Source organism: Carettochelys insculpta, chromosome 1 (assembly GCF_033958435.1).
Source record: "Carettochelys insculpta isolate YL-2023 chromosome 1, ASM3395843v1, whole genome shotgun sequence".
Lineage (NCBI taxonomy): Eukaryota > Metazoa > Chordata > Testudines > Carettochelyidae > Carettochelys > Carettochelys insculpta.
Genome location: NC_134137.1, coordinates 340851514 through 340869762, shown reverse-complemented (window position 1 = coordinate 340869762; position 18249 = coordinate 340851514). Strand labels below are relative to the sequence as shown.

Here is an 18249-nt window from a genome sequence, read left to right as displayed (position 1 = left end):
TACTTGGCTGGGGGCTGCCCAGCTTGAGGTGGGCGGTAGCTGCCCAATGAGATCCGAAGACCTCTCCCACCGTCGGAAGCAACCCCTGACACCTCACTCTGCGCCAATCGAGTGCAGTGGCTTAATACCGGTAACTGCTGCTTCCCATGTTGTCACCGCTCAGAAAGCGATGCCAGAGTGTCCTCTCCAGGGCGCAGGCCTGGGCAAGTAAGTTTGAAGAAACAGCTGATGCCCAGCAGCAGGTTTCCCCTCTCCACGCCACTGATTTAATCCAAGGGAAAGGCAAAAGCCAGTACAGCTTGGCACCAATGTCGTCGCAGGAGTGAGATTGAGCACAACCTCAAACTGCCTAAGGGGCTACATCTCCGGATTTTTCTTCAGGGTTTACTCCCGAAGCCTTTCCCATGACTAGGTATCGCCGCAAGGCAGCGGAGGTTTTAAATCAGAGTTTCCTTCTCCTAGGTGGGCGGCCTTCCCAGGCTGATGAGCCCCATCTGCCCGAAGCAGCTGGTTTGAAGGCATCAGTCACCCACCTTCACCCCTTCTCCTGTCAGTGCAAACACTTTTGCCGGGCTTAGAAACTAAGCCACACATGAAGGCCAGGAGCTGGACTTCGGTTGTCAGAGGCTATTGGAGACACATGCTATGGGAGCATTTTATAGATAGTGGGAGCTTATCCCCGCTACCACCCCCGGCTATGACAACCCTTGAAACCTGTATAGACGCTCCCTTTCGAAATTGTGCTGGAGGTCTTTTGAAAGAACAGACTGAACCTTCAGCCCCCACTGGTGTGTGTGGATGCTCCATTTCGAATGACCATCTTTCGAAGTTCTCTTTCGAACGACGTTCTTTTGAAATAGAACTGTGGTACAGATGAAGCCTAAAAGTTTGGGAAGCTTGTATTGGAGAGTTGGCAAACTGGAAAACTCACACCTTCCAATTCACTCGCCAGAGGTGATCTTTAACCTCAGAACATTCTTCCATTTCTCCTTGTTTGTCAACCATCACACCTTGAGCTTTGCATTCAGAACCTCTGAATAGGCTCAAGAATTTTAAGAGCACTAACCAGAATGCAGACAATGTGTGGTGTACTTCAAATAGTTGATGAATTAGTTTTATTTTGTCTAAAATCTGTGCTTCTCCATAGACCATTTCCTGTGCTGGACTGGACTTCAGAAAAATGAATATGGAGTTTTCATTCTCCCTCTGTCCTCTCCAAAACTAGGTTTATTGAATCACAGAACTGGAAGGAACTGGGACAAACCATTGAGTGCATTCCCCAGCACTCATGACTAGATTAAGCACTATTTAGACCTTCACTGATGGTATTTGTCTAACCTGTTCTTTAAAAAAATCTCCAATGGCAATTACCTCCCTCGGTAATCTCCCTCGGCAATTTACTCCAGTGCTTAATCTTCTGAACACTTAGGAAGTTTTTTCTAATGTCCAGCCTAAGCCTCCCTTGTTGCAATTTAAGCCCTCTGCTTCTCGTCTTTCATCAGAGGTTACAGAGAATATTTGTTCTCTCTCCTCTTTGTAACATCCTTTTGGTCCTTGAAAATTATTATATCCCCTCACAGTCTTCTCTTTTCTAGACTAAACAAACACAGTTCCTTCAACCTTCCTTCCTAGGTCATATTTCCTAGTCCTTTAATCATTTTTATATCATGTTTATACAACACAGTTCCTGTCCACAGAATGTTAGATAATCTGTTTCAGTAAAACTTTCCAGTACAGTAAACTATAGTTGTAATTTGGTTTTAATCCACACATCACACAGTTACAAACAGGTCAAAAAGCTGTGCTCTAACTAATAAAGTCAGACCAGAGTTTTTTAACAGAGTTGTAACGTAGTTTATAGCCATGGCATGTGTGTCTGTAAACTAGATTAGAGTGATGACTGACTGCCTTTGTACAGTTACAAGCCCCAGTAATATCCTTGATAGGGGAGGACATACCATCCAGGAGAGGACAGTAATACATTTATACATGTCAGTACCATATATTGAAAACTCTTTCCACTTGAAGTGTGCTTTAAAAACCAATAAGAGATTATAAAATTAACCTGAAACGCATAGGCTATGGGCACACTACAGTGTTCTGGTGACAGAAATCATTGTTGGAAGAGATTTCTCCGACAAAACTTCTGTCGACAGAGTGCGGCCACCTACAAAAGCCAATTGGAAGAGCGCTCCGTTCTGTTGACAGAGCAGACAGACTGCCCCGCTGCTCTCTTGACAAAACAGGCACCCAGAAGCACAGCAGACAGGGCAGCCTATTGTCCTGGATGCCCTGTCTGTTGAAAGTAGGACAGTCCCCCTCCCTTCCCCTGGATGAGCATCCACACAGCTTTTTTGATGACAGAATCTGTTGACAGCAGCGTTATGCCTCATGGCTACCGGTGAAAGTGCTGAGTTTTGTTGACAAATGGTCGACAAAACGCATTTTGTACGTGGCTGTTCCACCAGTTTTGTTCACAAAACGGGTTTTGTCAGCAAAACGCACAAGTGTAACCGTAGCCGTAGAATGCATTTTGAAATGGACAGCATGGCATGTGAAGAGTGGGTGCTAGAATATGCCATTGCTACTGACATTAAGGGCTATATGCACTGGTCTTACATAAAGTCCAACAGTATGCAACATTCACCTGGCTTTGGGGTTGGCAGTAACTCAAAATCCAAATGAGTTGTCAAAATGTTCATTAAGGGTCTCAGATCTTTTAATCAAATCAGGTCTAATGTTCACTACAACAGGAGAGTTTGGGACCGTTGCTCTAGCACAGGGGCACTCAACCTTTACAGACTACTGTACCCCTTGCAGAAGTTTGATTTGTCTTGCGTACCCCAAATTTTAGCTCACTTAAAAGCTACTTGCTTACAAAGTCAGAGGTAAAAGTACAGAAGTGTCACATCCCACTTTACTAAAACATTGCTCCATTCTCATTTTTCCCATTTAATTATAAAAAAAAAAATCAATTGCAATGTGAAGATTGTACTTACATTCCAATGTATGATATGTAGCAGCATTTAAACAAATAATTGTCTTTGTGAAATTTTAGTTTGTACTGACACCATTAGTGCTTTTTACACAGTTATAAAACGAAGGAAATATCTAGATGAGTTGATGTACCCCCAGAAGACTGCTGCCAGCCCCCAGATGTATGCATACCCCTGGTTGCAAACCACTGCTTTAAGACGTCCTTGTATTTTCTTTTGTGAAGGGAAATAGAAATAAGGTTTTAAACATGAAATTGTGGAATATATAATGTGATGGCTTTTAATATTGTATGTCTGTCTGCATTCAGTAGCACCTGGTTATTCTCCTAACTTTTTAAAAGAAGTTCATGTATGTGAATTATGTATTCTGGGTTTCCTGATTAACTTCTGCTGAATGTACAGATATATTTTGGACAATTCCTTTGTAAGTACAGGAAAAATGAGGTACAAAATCGTCACAGTAGGCTACTCTAGCTGTGTCTACACTTGCACTCCTCTTGTGAAAGAGGAATGCAAGTGAAGGAAATCAGAAATGCAAATGAAGTGCTGTTTTATAATCTTACACTCCATTTGCATAATCTAATCTCAGAAGAGATTCTTTCGAAAGAAAAAACCAGTGTAGACAGGGCTGCTTTGAAAATACACCCTGTTTTTGAAAGAACCCTTATTCCTAAAAAAATTGTGCAAAGGAACCACAAGATATGTAAATTAGCATTTAATTTGCATGTCCAACTTCCTTCGTTTTATAGACACAGCTACTGTGAGTGCCCAACCAATTAGATAAATGAGCATAGCTGATCATTAAACTCCCTTTATAAATAAATCTTCAGTGTTGTCTCTTATCATCTGATTTAGCGCCACAGATTGCTGGACAGGCTCAAGCTCATGTGTGGGGTGGTGTAGGACTGTGTTGCCCTAGAAGGATGCCAGGAAAGATTGTGTCACAGGGAGCACAATCTCTACTCAAGCTCCCTGCCATGCAGAGGGAGTGTCGCTGCTTCATCTTCCCTCGAGTTGATACAGCTGTTTTATGTGCCTGGCCAATTCCAAGGGACAGTGTGGGAGGGAGAACAATGTCATGACCTGCCTCCTCCTTGTCTGCTGTGGAATGTTTTGTAGGGCCTTTCCTTGAGCGCAGGGATTGCTACGCTGACTGGGACTTGTAGAGGTTAGGTGTGAGGGGTGGAAGTTCATTGTTCCCAGCATTTGTAGTAGGGACAGGTACAATCAGGCTCATAAGATGCAACAATGAAAGTCTCAGAAGGGTTTCACATCCAGCACCCCAAACGGTGAGTTCTGAAAAGGAGGTAGTATAACCATATGGGTCTCCTGTCACCATTTGGGTACAGAACATAGCAGAAGAAAGGGAGCTCAGGCTTGTTTGTTGATTGCTTTTTTTCTCAGATGTGAGGGAGTGAAGGGCTGCCACTAGGTGGCCCTCAGAGCTAGCACAAATCCCTGCTCCCTTCTAGTGCAGTTCAAAATGATTTGCAGCAAGCTACTAAAAAAGATTTCCAGCCACTGAAGGCCAAGTTAATATAATTGTGCTTTGGGGGAATCTGCTGATGCAGGGTGGGGGAGTAGGACATGGAGCCTTTTATTCCTAGTTTACCATTTCAAACCTGGCCTATGGGTGGCTATTGATTTTATTTATAACGTGTGAGATTTTTAAAGATACTTAGATACCTAAAGTATAGAAAAGTATCCAATAGCATTTTCAAAAGCATTTAAGCAATTAGTCCTAGGCATCTAGGCACATTTGAAAATCTCACAGAGTGCCTCTCTGTATCTTTGGGCACCTAAATACCCTTACAAATCTGGCCCATAATTACCAAAGCTAAGCAAACTGTGCACATCTTTTTTTTGGGAAGGTTTGTCAGCATTAAAAAAATCATTAGTCCGTGTTTGGACTTTTTGGGCATGCTGTCTGGGAGTGCTTCAGGGAAGGAGTAATTAGTGAAAATATGTGCTGAAACAGTGAATTTGAAGTGACGAAATAGCTAAACCATGCATTTTTCAAATTTGCAGGCAAAGACCAGATGATGAATGAAATGTTAGGCACCTAAATACCTTTGAGGCTGTGGAACCCAAGAGTAGTGGCGCCAAAAATCTGATGTTAAGATACTCATCTAATCAGGGAACATAAATATTCTTATGACCAGTGTGCCTAACGTCAACAGCTTCCATTTTGGATGTCTAACTGGACTGTTTGTGAATTTACAGACAGGAATTATTCTAACACGAACAACAAATAGAAATCTGGATTAGTTTGCATGCAATTCATGACCAGGAAAGAGGCAAAGTTTGCTGTGGCTATTATTTGTTACAAATTATAGGCTCACTTGAGCTAGAGTTGCCAGCTTTGGCTGGATACATTCATGGAGATTTCATCACATGATACATTCTTTAATTAAAGATTAATCTTTAACTCCTGGGGTCTCCAGGCCAATCCTGGAAAGTTGGCAACCCCACCTGCTTCTGATACTGAGCAACAGTCTGTAATTGATTTCTCATTCTCAAGCTCAGCAGAATATATGAGTTGGCCTGGCATGTATACTGAGCTAGCTAACCTCAAGAGATAATGGTTCCTTTCAGATCAAGGTTGAGAAATAGAGGAGGAGAAGTCTGCCCTGGTAGTGCCTGAAGAGTTTCTATTCTGTGAATAAACACAAAGCTATGTTGCTGTCAATTTAGCATCTTTCATGAACACAAAATTCACACTAATAAATGATTCCAACAGTAGAAAGATGCTCTCCTTACTTAAGATACGTTGCTAGCCTGCCGCATGTCTTGGATAGTAGTAAGTTTTTAACAAATTACTTCTCAAGTAAACAATACAGCGTATAGCTGTGACTGCATTTTCTTGTTCTGAGGGAGACGTTTCTTTGACATTTCCAAGCTATATATCACACTTACATTTTAGAGAAAATAGAAGGCGGGGGGGGAAGCAAAGCTGTTGTTCCAATGGATGAAGTTAGAAAGAGAGAAAAAACGTTCTGAATCTTTTTATCTACCAATGTAAAGGAAAAAATACACAAGAAAACCAATAGCACGGAAATGATTACAACTACATTGGTTTTATTTTAGTTTTTGTTTTTGGCAGTTAAAGTTCAGTGAATTGATCCAGCTGCTCTCATATAAATTATTTGAAGTCATAAATGTGAGATAATGCTGAGTTTATTGGGGGAGAGAAGTATGTTGATGCCCAATTAATGAACATGTGTTGTAATCTTGGACAACGGACAGAATGGAAGTAAAGACTTGGTTCTTCTGTCACCATTTTGCAGAGCTTTGGTTCTTTTGTATGGGCAAAACCAAATATTTTAATTAATTGGATTTATTTACAGTAACTGGTTTGGGGGTAAAAATAACTGCCTTGGCACTGAAGCAAAGAAATATAATTGTCCACAGCTGAGATGGACATTCCAGATGTGATGTGGAGCACGCTATTGGAGGCCAGCAGGCCTTTGTTCTGATTTAAACTCACAGCTGGACTGCATTAGACTAGCACAGAAACTGCCTTGTACAATCAGAGGTAACATGATGCAAAGATGCAGGCCACGCTTCCCGAATGAAGACAAAAACGTTGTTTTGGGCCTAATAGAGAGATCGTTTCATTCCAGCACCTTGTTCACTGAGGCAGGAAACTGATAGCTTCATGGGGTTCCCTGTACCCAATACCTCCCTTTAATGAGTTATGCAGCTTGAAACCGTAATATAATCTGTCTAGAAATAAATTGCCACCCCGCTCTTCTTAGTGGATTACTATGAATGAGTGATAGCCAAATTAACACACTGTTTTACGTGCATCAACATTTGTGAAAAATCAAATATTGGCAGCTGTTAGCACAGTGCTTTTCATATGAGACTGCAGATATTTTCAATTATTTTTGTCATATATTGCTACCAGATGAAGGTGTCCAAATTGGTTTGAACTATCTGTGAATCAGGCTACTGAGAGACGAGAAGGCCACTTCATATTGAAATCCCACTAAAATGCTATCAGGAAAAGAGGAAAGAATTTGCAGGAAAACTCAAGAATTTAGTTTTCCCATACATTGTCAGTGAAACACGAGAGTTTTCACATGCACTCAACAAGCTTTCCCATGACATCCCTGGCTTTTCAGCAGACAGTGCTATAAATGTGACTGTCTATATTTCTTACTCCTTTTAAGGGAAATCACACTTACTAATGCATATATTGTCCCAGGCTTAATACGCATTTTAAATTAAGGCCATGTCTACATTAGGAGCTAAAATCTAATTTATTAAAATGGATTTCTTAACGCTGGGATTTTTCCATTCAATTTTGAGCATCCTCACCTTCCCACATGCTCCCCACAAAATGGATTTACTGCTGCCACATACAAGGAGCTTTAATTGAGCTTAAATCAAGTGCTGTAGCAGTGTATTGTGGGAACCTATCCCACAGTTCTCTGGGCCCTGTAGCATTCTGGCTATTATCTGTGGGGCAGCATGGGAAAAAAATGTCCTGCACATCAATGTGGGTATCTGACTGCATCTTCTCACATTTCATTCCCCTATCGTGTTAAATAAACATCCCTTTCTTCCAGACAGGGTCTAGCTTGCCTTTATGAGATGCTTTTTATAATTTAGGGGAGGGGAGGAGGAGTAAACCCATCACAACTGACAGGTTTTTGAAAATGGGATGGAAAAGCACTGGATTGTTGCAGACTTGGATCTGGATTTAGCCCTCCTGTCAAAGAAGCCCTCAGAAGAAGAATATTTTTAAGTAGACACGGGTGCTACACTGAAAACTACAATGAATCATTGAAACAGTTACAGCTTGGGGCAGGTAAAAGACCCCAGACTATAGTCAGCCCTGAAAAATCATGTCTGCCGAGGGAGACTTCCCCTGGGTGGTTAAAAGACCCCTGGCTACAGCCAGGTTTTGACCTGCCAGAACAGCCCCTCAGAACAAGAATATTCCCCACTGCAAGCCTTACTACGAGACCCGTGGTAATTGTGTAGCTGTTATATTGCCTTCATTGAAACAGTTACGGCTTGGGGCAGCTAACAGACACCCCAGCTACAGCCAGCACCCAGAAATCATGACCGCTGAGGGGGACACCCCCTGGGTGGCTAAAAGATCCCTGGCTACAGTCGACACCTGAAAATTGTAACTGCTGAGGGAGACTCCCCCTGGGAGGCTGAAAGACCCGTGGCTACAGCCAGGCCCTTGGCCTTTGGCTCAAGCCCATCCAAAAATTTCCTCTCAGAGGACAGCCACGCTAGTAACCAAGTATTTTCTTCTGCTGCCCGAAAATTGTGACTGACCAGGGAGACTCTCCCTGCTCCGATACAGGACCCTCACCGTGCACAAGCTTCCTGGCACCTTGTGCAGCACGTCCATTTACTGGTTGGGGTCAAGCCACATGATGCGGCGGGGTGCGGGAAAGTTACAGACTGTGTGGCACCTCCAGGGGGAGGGAGGAGAGGCAATGTGGGGGGTCAGGACAAAATGTAAGCAGCTGAAAAGAGGTTTCGCATCCAAGCACGACCCCCCCACCCACAGACTAGCTGCCACATGATGCGTGCGAGGGAAAGTCCCAGAATGCATGGTGCCTCTTGGGGAGGAAAGGGCGGTGATATGGGGGGTAGGACAACAAGTAAACAGCTGAAAAGAAGTTTCTCATCCTATCAGACAGGCACAACCCCCCACCCACAGCCTAGCTGCCACATGGCGGGGAAGCGGCTGGTGCCAGGCAGCGCATTAAAAAAAAGCAGCTAGCAAGGGTATATACAGAGCCAAAGACTCCACAGCTGCACTACTAGCAAAGAAAAAGAAGGTTTTCCAGCCTCTCATGACCTTCAGCCACCGGCTTCCAGGTGCCAAATTGAAATGGTCTTTCTGTTGCCTAATTCCTCTGCACCTGAGAGCAGTGGAGATGGAAGAAGCCAGAGCAGAGAGCTGTGGAACATTGTCGGCACATATGGGACATGTCTGGAGGTTAGTGAATTTGATTTAAAGACATCGCACTTCCTCACTACCCTTCATTTGGAATTTTAAATTCGAACTGAATACTACACCTACCGGGTTACTACGATATTATGATTTTGATATTATGTCAATTTTAGTGCTCCATAAATCAAGTTAATGGAACATACAAGGAAGACAGGCACTTGGAAAAAGTTGGGCTAAATGACTTAAAAATCAATATTATCTTGTAGTGTAGGTATAGCCTAAAACTAAAAGGGATGTTCATTTGTTTTATCCAATTCAGCAAGTGTTGCCTTTATTGACTGTTGTTTTTTCAGCATATCTGTTCAGAATTAAGACATATAACCTTATACAGATCAAGAAAATTCTCAGCCCATCTGTCATTCAGAAATTGGCATCTTTTAAAAACTAGTGGCCTAAATTTTTGGATGTCTATACTCATTTTGGGTGCCTCCATTTTTGGGTGCCAGCTTGAACACATTAAAGGGGCTTGATTTGCAGAGGCCAAGGCCCAGTGATTCCAAAAAAGACTGCTGGCAGGTGTTGCACTATGTATGCTTTGCACACTGCAGAAAAATAAACCTGCAGGGTTAAATGATCACCTGAGAAACTACATTATTAACTCAGATCCACATAACTGTATCTTTACTTGGGCTGTCAGCCATCAAACTTCCCTAGAAGAGGAGAGGGTTTGCCAGTCAGCATATGTCTCTGTGACAAGTATCAGAGGGGCAGCCATGTTAATCTGTATCTGCAAAAACAACAGGAAGTCCTGTGACACCTTGTAGACTAACAGATATTTTGGAGCATAAACATAAGACCCATGGTCTTTGCCCATAAAAGCTTATGCTCCAAAATATCTCTTAGTCTATAAGGTGCCACAGGACGTTCTGTTGCTTATGTCTCTATATCAGTGTGACAGAATGAACTCATGTCCACGCTACTATATTGATTGTTGTGTAAAGTTTGTCTTTGAAGGCATCATTTGAAAACTCATAATTTGCTGGTTAATTTTGTCTAGATAAAATATGTGTTTCAACATTATACATTAAGTTTTAAGGTTCTGTTATATGGTGTGATTACACAAACATTCCAAACTGAGGTTGGTAAACAGATCTGTCTCAAAGAAAGGAACGTGTGTTCTGCTGAATTTGCATTTAAGCTGTAAGCAGCATCATGAAACAGAAAGGGAAACAAGGGACCCTCAAACAGGTGAAGAAAAGAGGAAGCAAACACACTTACATATAGATTCTTTGCATCTGGAATCTCAGCTGGAGATATTTTTCTAAAGAGGGACTGAAACCCCAAGAAACATACACACCACCCATCACGCTCACAGCACCAGAGTGACAAAGGAAGCATTTGTTGAAGTCTGAGAGAATGGGTCCTGACCTAAGAAGTTTGGTCCGTAAGACTGCCAAAAGCATGAGGTTAGGCACCTGTTGCATTTTTTCTTTATTTTTCTTGTACCCATTTCTGACGTCTATGCCTTACAATTTGACCTCACTGAAAATCTCTTTTTTGTAGTTAACAAAACTGTTTTATTGATTTTTCTAGTCCAGTGTGTTTAAACTGAAATGTTGGAGAAACTCCATTTGGGGGTTAGCAAAGTATATGCATAGTCTTTCTATTAAAGACATAATGGACTTCAAACGCTAAGACTGGGAGTTCATTGGGGTACCTCTGCAGCAGAACCCAAGCTGGCAAGAGCCACGCTGTGGCTGGCTGCAGCACACACATAGACATACCTGGGAATGACTTGCAGTTTGGAGGCTGTATGTGACCAGTCTAGACTGAAGTCTATAGCAGCAAAGCCATGTAAAGGGCACCCCAGTTAGGGGGCAGGGATGTGAGAGCTATTAAAAAGTCTGGATCAGAGATGTCATAGCTACTAACAAGATCCTCGTATGTTGTAACCACCTTTTCCTCTTGTGAAATTTTCAGCACTGCTTCCCCACCACTGAGTTGTAACTGCTGCATTAGGGAATCCACAAGCAGTGGCAAATTAGTAAAATAAGGAATAATAAGTCATTATATTCACTTACGAACACAAGATCCTATCAAAAAGAAAAAATTCCTATAAGAAATAGCCAAGGTTCTTACCCTAACTGATGATTTCTTCATTAATGGCAGTGTTAAACAAGTTGAAAATTTTCCAGTAAACTCTTTCATATCTGGCATTCTATCATCCATCACTCTCAGATAAGTGGCATTTTAACCATAAGTAATTTTAGTTACATTTTTCATATTTACAGTATAGCGAAAGTAAATACAAATAAATACATCAAATACAGTATACACTTACAGTGTATGAGATGACTGTAATTGGTAAATGAAGTACTCTGCATACATTTTTGTTGTTTCTTAATATCTAATTTTGTTTTTCTTTAGTGTTATGCATTGTGAAGTATATCTCTCTATTATCCAGTCCCAGGACTGCCAGGTATGAAAGAGTTTACTGTATTTTTAAAGTCACATTTTAAGATATGGCACAGCAAATTTCAGATAGACCAGGATATTAAGGAAAGGGATGACAGGTTTTAACCCTGAATAAACCAGCTTTTCCAGTTTTCTCCCTAATGTGTCAGAAACAGCAGTTCCATCTTCTTGTGAGAGAGCCTGAACTCTGAAATAGGGCCATACCTGTTATAGGAAATGATACAACCATTGCAGCACAGAGGCAGAAAGTTATGTATAGTCTAGCAGGAGTGAGCGTGGAACATCATTGTCCTGCAGAATATATTAATTGACTTGGAGTATTCATTTTAGCGTGCAACTTGTAGCCAGTGCTTTCACTTTATTACACATTTGCTGTGATATTGTAATTAATATTGATATTATAGAATATATATTCATTGTATGTTAAGCAGGATGAATTCACAGGATTATAAAAGTATAAGATTGATCAGTATTTAGAGGAACCAATTATTAGATATGGAGTAAGACAAGCTGGAGTACAAGGCCTGTAGGCTGTGGTCTGCAAGATTCTGCTTAAGCTATTTTGACCTTGGAGACAAAAAAATGATGACACCAATTACTGTAAAATAACTTGATGCTCTAAAATTATGGGGAAAGGGGGACCAAGCAGTAAGATTACACAAAGTTACCCAGAAGATGATGCATATTAGATCATAAAAACATGATAAAGTTGCAACTGTTTCCAACGTGTCTTAACCACAGGACACAAGCTGTGCATCAATGCTAATGAGAACAAAGGGAGCGTATACAGCCTATAGAAAATTGAGGTCCCTTAACTTTCTGGGGAACACAAATCAATAACAGAAAAGAGGACTGACACTTCGATGAACATCTGCATGTACAGAAGAATCACATTATAAAAAGGTGGTGCCCAGAATGGAAAAATTGAGTTCCCTATGTGAGACTCTAGCAGGAGCCATTCCACTACTGATGATCAAGTCATGAGAAACCCATCAGACCCTAACACCATTGTTAGAGCTGTGAATATATTTGCAACTTGTGCATCGGTCTGTATAGAATTTTCATATGTTTGGGTGATCATAACTGTAACTGCAACTTCAATAAAACTTATAAAGCAGACTAGAGTTGCATTTGTGACTGTATGTGTAGCCACTCTCCTTTGTCTTTATCTATGCATAGAGACTAAATTTAAATCAAGTAGAGGGAGTGACTTTGACTCTGTTAAACTTGAAACTGTAGCCACCAAAGCTGAAACCACACTGATGTAATACTACTTTACAAAATTCACTTTTAAAAAATAAATACCTACAAACTATATGCAGAAGTAACTTTGTAGAATTTGCTTCCCTTGCCAATCTACTAAGGCCCAGATTTGCTAATCTTTGAAGTTCATAGCTTGCCTCCACACCTGCGTGAGAAGAAGGCATGAAGAATGTAGATTTGGTTAGTGCTAGAGATGCTAAGCCGGTGATTGTTAATATTCATAAGTAGATGAATATATATCTATGAGGTAGAAATAATTCTTTATGTATTTTGATGGCTCCAGTGTTAAATTGTACGGAGCAGATTAGTGTACCTCATTTAATTTTTGCAAAAGCACCCAGAGTGAGGTGCAATTTAAAAATAACAAAAGAAACTAAATAACAAACTTGTTTAAATTGCTAAGTTTCTCTAACTGTTATGCCAAAACTGGCAGTTACAGAAGAAAACCAAGAAAATATTTTAGAGAAGGAAAGGCAGAGAAGACTAGTTCCTGAGGTAGCGGGATACCCCACCGATTTGGGATTGGAAATAAACAAGTTCGGAACAAATTAGCATCATGAAAATACATACACACTCTTGGAAATGAGAAATGCACCTTCCCAACACCCTATGTATGGCATCCTGGCAGAAATCTGTTTCTGTCCGTCTACAGATATGATATAACCAAAAGATGATTCATTGTACAGCATAACAAATTATTTGTCTGCTCTATTTTCCTATATGGTAAAATCATTAGTTAGTTTAAGCTGGGATTTTCCAATGAAGCCTATGGTAGTTAGGTGTCTGCATTGCAATTTAATGGGAGTTGAGCACATAACTTCGTTTATCTCCTTTGAAATTCCTTTCTGTACATATTTTTAAGTAAGGATTTCTGCATTCCTAGGCTGCTAAACTAATTGATGGGCTCTTCCTAAATTCTCTCCTATATTTCTTTACTGGAGCTCCATTTCAGTGCTGGCAGACCAGGTTCCAGCTCTTGCCAAGTCCTCTGGTTTCAGCTGAGCAATGACAATTTCATAGCTGGGAACCAGACCAGTTCACCTGTATTTTAGTGTTGCTCAGGGTAGGCCTTAGACTTACACAGCTACATTTAGCTATTAGACTCTGTGCACTGCTTGCATAAATTGCTGCATACATTAATTTCAATTATAATGCCTGTATTCCATGCTGTATTAGGTGATACACAAGCTTTCTATTGTAAGTGTGAAAATGCTTGCTCTGAGTCTGTGAACCTGATCAGGAGGACTGGTCCACTGCACATCAAGGTCTATCAAAAACTAAATGAACCAATGTGGCACATCATGATAAAAAGACTTGGTTAATGGCCCTCTCACATCTCTGATGGTGCTAACGTGAAAGGGAGCCCTCTCATAAGGTGAAATGCTGGAAGAAGTGAGCAGAAAAGGCACACATGAACTTTTTTTTCTCTCTCTATATTGTTTGGACTCTCACAGGGTTGGAACTAGGAATCACATGCAGAGATCCTGAGGGTCAACTTGCAGTAGCTCTAAAGACATTCCAACCTATCAGATTACAAAACATGTCACCTTTTGGTTTCATAGACTGAACTCATTTGTGCATATATGTTGCCTGCTTTAACCTGTAAATAACTTTCTCATTCCTTTTTCATGGTTAAGAAATCCTTAGCTAATTTACTGTAGTGCTGGCTACAAGTGCTGTCTTTGGTGTGAGATCTGAGGTACAAAGCACCCTGGAGTAATCAGCTGATCTCTTGGGACTGGAAGCAACTTCAATCTTTTGTGGTATTTGGGGCTGGTAACAAGTTGTCATTAGATCCAGCTTGCCTGGATAGCAAGACTGGAGTGACAAAGGGGACTATTTGAGACACCATTGTAAGACTTAAAGATGCTTCAGGAACTCAAATTTTTTACTGGGTTGGTGAAATGTAATGATAGAAAATGCAGCCAGTCTGTGGTCTTGGTCCTGCTTTTAGACTATCTGCCCTGAGACTGGAACTCCTGGTCATTAACCAGTCCAGATGGCGTGATTCACGTGATAAACATTGGCATGAGATTTTAGTCATAGGAGCAGAAGTGAGAGGGAAGCAGTTTCTATGGATCCAGAGACTGGAACTGTGCAAGACATCTAGAAATGTAGTAGAGAAAGTTAAAAGCCTCCACTGAGAAAGTCTCTCTCTTTTTTCCTATCTGCTCTCAATTTTGTCTGACAAAAATAAAGTGCACTAATTTTTCCAAAACCTCAGGAGATAGCAATGCATGGATAAAAGTACATCAGTGCACAACAAGCTCCAATTCTGTTCCTGTACTTACTGTCAGTTGTTTGATTCTTAGTAGATATTTCCCCCACAGCTATGATCCTAAAGATGTGGAGTGACAGATATCCACCAACATGAATAGAATATCATAAGAAGAAAATAGACAATAGTTGGCTGTCTGATGGTATTGCACCTTAGTCTGAAAATCATGCCATTGAGAAATGGAGCTGGGTATTGCTCATTCTTGTTCCTTTCTCTACTGACCAGGGAATGACACACATGGTTGGTTAAGTCACACTGGATACTACTGTTGCAATGCCAGGTTATCATGGAGATGATGCATTTCTGAAATGCCTAACATCCTCCAGCAAATCAAATCAGATCAATGGATATAACAAATACATAGGAAGAGAATGTATCTAAAAAGAGAAAGTAATATGCATATTAAGCGAGAACAGCTATTTTCATATATATGCCCTCTTTTTTCCCATTTCTTTGGAGAGAAGGCACTATCAGCTACATGTACAGGTGCTTAGACCAATAATTCTATATGGTCTTGTGGTATTAGAATAACCTTGTAGAGTTGTTTCATTGAAGTCCTAGAATGGACTGAATTCAGCTAAATTCTAGTGAAACCTAATTTATTGGTAATAAAATTCTATTACGGCTCCTAGCAGGTATGGATAATGCTGCCAGGCTTGCTTCTTTTCACTTCAATTTTGTGTATGCATTTAGTGCTCATGAAAAATGCCAGATTGACAGCACTGGAATCTGAAGTCCTGTCTTTATCTGCAAAATGGGTTTAGCATAGGCAGAGGTAGTACAGGCCTCTATACAGTGCTCTGCCAACATGTCTAAGTCAGGACAATGGAAGAGCATTCCTGACAGTTAAAAGAACCATTCAATCATGCTTCTTAGAACCCCACCAAATCACAGTCCAGTTTGTTAAAATTCAGTCACAGGATTTAAAAGACCTTAAGTTGCATGGTTTCAATGTTTAAATCTGATATTTCGTGATGGTGTGACCATGGAGGTCCTGACCCAAAAGGAAGTTGCAGGGCTACTGTATTGTGAGCATGATATTGCTACCATTACTACTGCATTGCTGCTGCTGGTGGCTTCAGATCCGGGCTCCTAGCTGGCAGCCAGAGAGCTTCCTACAGCTGGTGGGGTTTCCCATAGGTGGCTCTGACTCAGGCCCAGGAGGAGCCTCCTGTCTCTTCCCAGCCCTGCCAGGACTAAAAGCTGGACCCAGGCACTAGGTAAAAGCCTAGGGCTTGCTATGCACGTGTGGGGCCTTGGTGTCCTGGGTGCTTATCCACATCAGCCAACCACAAGGCTGGCCCTACCCTCATCAAAAAGGCGAGTCACACCTCATGCCACTCTCTTGTCTGTGCTGCTGCTTGCACTGCTTTCAGAGCTGAGCACCCAGCCAGCAGCAGTTCTCTCCATTCTCCAGCTGCCCATGTCTGAAGACAAAACAGAAGTGCAGGTGGCAGTCTTCCAAACCCTCTACAATAGCCAGATTTCACAGTTGAAACCAGATTTCACAGTCTGTGATGCATTTTTGACATTTGATGGTGTCCTCCCCAAGAGCACTGAGAGTACCGAAGAGGCCCGTTATGGTGTTGGTAAGTGGACACACACAAGCTTATTATGACAATGAACTCATTTCCAAGAGGGCACTTAGCAGGTGGTTACAAACCAGGATTATTGACATAAGTTGGTGATAAAACGCTCTGCATTTCACAGCCATCTCACTGAATCTCCCAGTCCCCCAGATATCAAGTACCTAAAATAACTGAGCTAGAGGAATATGCTCAAGAGTATTTCAAATCACAAGCTACAGACATTCATTAACAGACACCTGAGGTACATACTTGGGATCAAATGGCAAGACTTGGTCTCAAATGAGGAGCTTTGAAACAGAACAGGACAAGGTCCACTTAATGTTCAAATCAAGAGAAGAGAGTGAGGATGGCTAGGTCACACGCTCAGAAAACCATCATCCAGCATAGTCTGTCAAGATCTCAAATGGAACCTGAAAGGAAAATGCAAAAGAGGAAGACCTCGGACAACATGGAAAAGATCTGAGACTGAAGGAGAACAACGGGGGTACTCCTGGCGTCAGCAAGAAGTTTTGTCCCGAGAAAGAGTGAATTTAAAGTTCATAGCATAAAAATCTAATCTTGTTTTTCCACTTTTGTGAAAATAGTTTGTTTTTGAAATTGTCCAGCATGACAAGTCATTCTTGTATCAAGTTAAATACCATTGCTTTATCTTCTAACTAAAAAAATTGATTTATCATCAGAATGCTAGGTGAGAATGAATGCACGTACTTGCAGGTTATGATTTTCAGTGCTGACTTGGAGTGTCTTGGGTCCTGGGAAAAGGCCATCTGTGCCTGTTTCAACACGTGCTCCTGGAGTGGATGCACCTTTAAAGAAACAATATATGTATATAAGCAAACTGTAAGCAAACAAAAAAGGAAAGCTAACATTTGTTATTACTACTACTGCTATTCCAATAGTCCAGAAATTATAAAGCTAGGTACCCTGAATTTGACTTACTTGCAAACAAACCAAAACATTCTATCTCATTTTTCTTAGTGAGCACATTTGTGTTCTTAACCTTTGATATTTTCCTCTAGTCAGAGCCGATTACTGTGGTATCAGTGGAATGCAGCCAATTGTAAAGGAGTCAAGGAGATATTTGAAAATAGATTTATTCAGCCTTGCCAGACAAATAGCACTTCTTTTATTGACAGAGAGAAAATACAGAGCCTGAAAGGAGTTTGTACTAAATATGTCAGTCTCAGTATCCTAGTGCTTGCCTTGTATATTTGGCTTATTTTAAATTGTATCCACTGCAGGAGAGCTTCTCTAAGTGGCACAGATGGCCTGTTTTATAGGACCTAAGACATGGAATGTGATTATTTAAAATGATATTCTTCAAGTATAGTCACAAACATATTTCTGGCTCATACCGCGCAGTTTCATTCAACAAAAATCTTTGTTAAAAGAACAGGTCTCTTGTAAAATCCATAGACAAAAGGTAGGACATGCTAGAATTAAGGCTGCCCATGCAAACTTAATTTGACTCTCTTGTGGGTCTGAACTTTGCTACCATTCTTAATTGCATGCTCACATTCTATTTTTTCCATAGGAGCCCTGCCTTATGCAGTACACTTGATGGGCAGTGCTTACCCTGGGGGAGATTTTCAGTATTTCATTTTAGACTTCGCTTTCATGAGCCCCAGGCTTCATTTAATGCATACCATCCAAACTCTGCCTGAATACAAAGTTATTAATTTCCTCCTGGGCATTTCTGTGATACATTCACTATAGTGTTAT

At 41.0% G+C, this 18249-nt stretch overlaps 1 long non-coding RNA gene across 1 annotated transcript; it reads left to right on the top strand.

Moving 5' to 3' along the window:
- Nucleotides 1–8739: 8739 nt before the first annotated feature.
- Nucleotides 8740–12189, top strand: LOC142007470 (uncharacterized). Its single transcript, XR_012643943.1, has 3 exons — nt 8740–8967; nt 11350–11401; nt 12139–12189. It is a non-coding gene; the product is annotated as an uncharacterized LOC142007470 (long non-coding RNA).
- The last annotated feature ends 6060 nt before the right edge of the window (nt 12190–18249 follow it).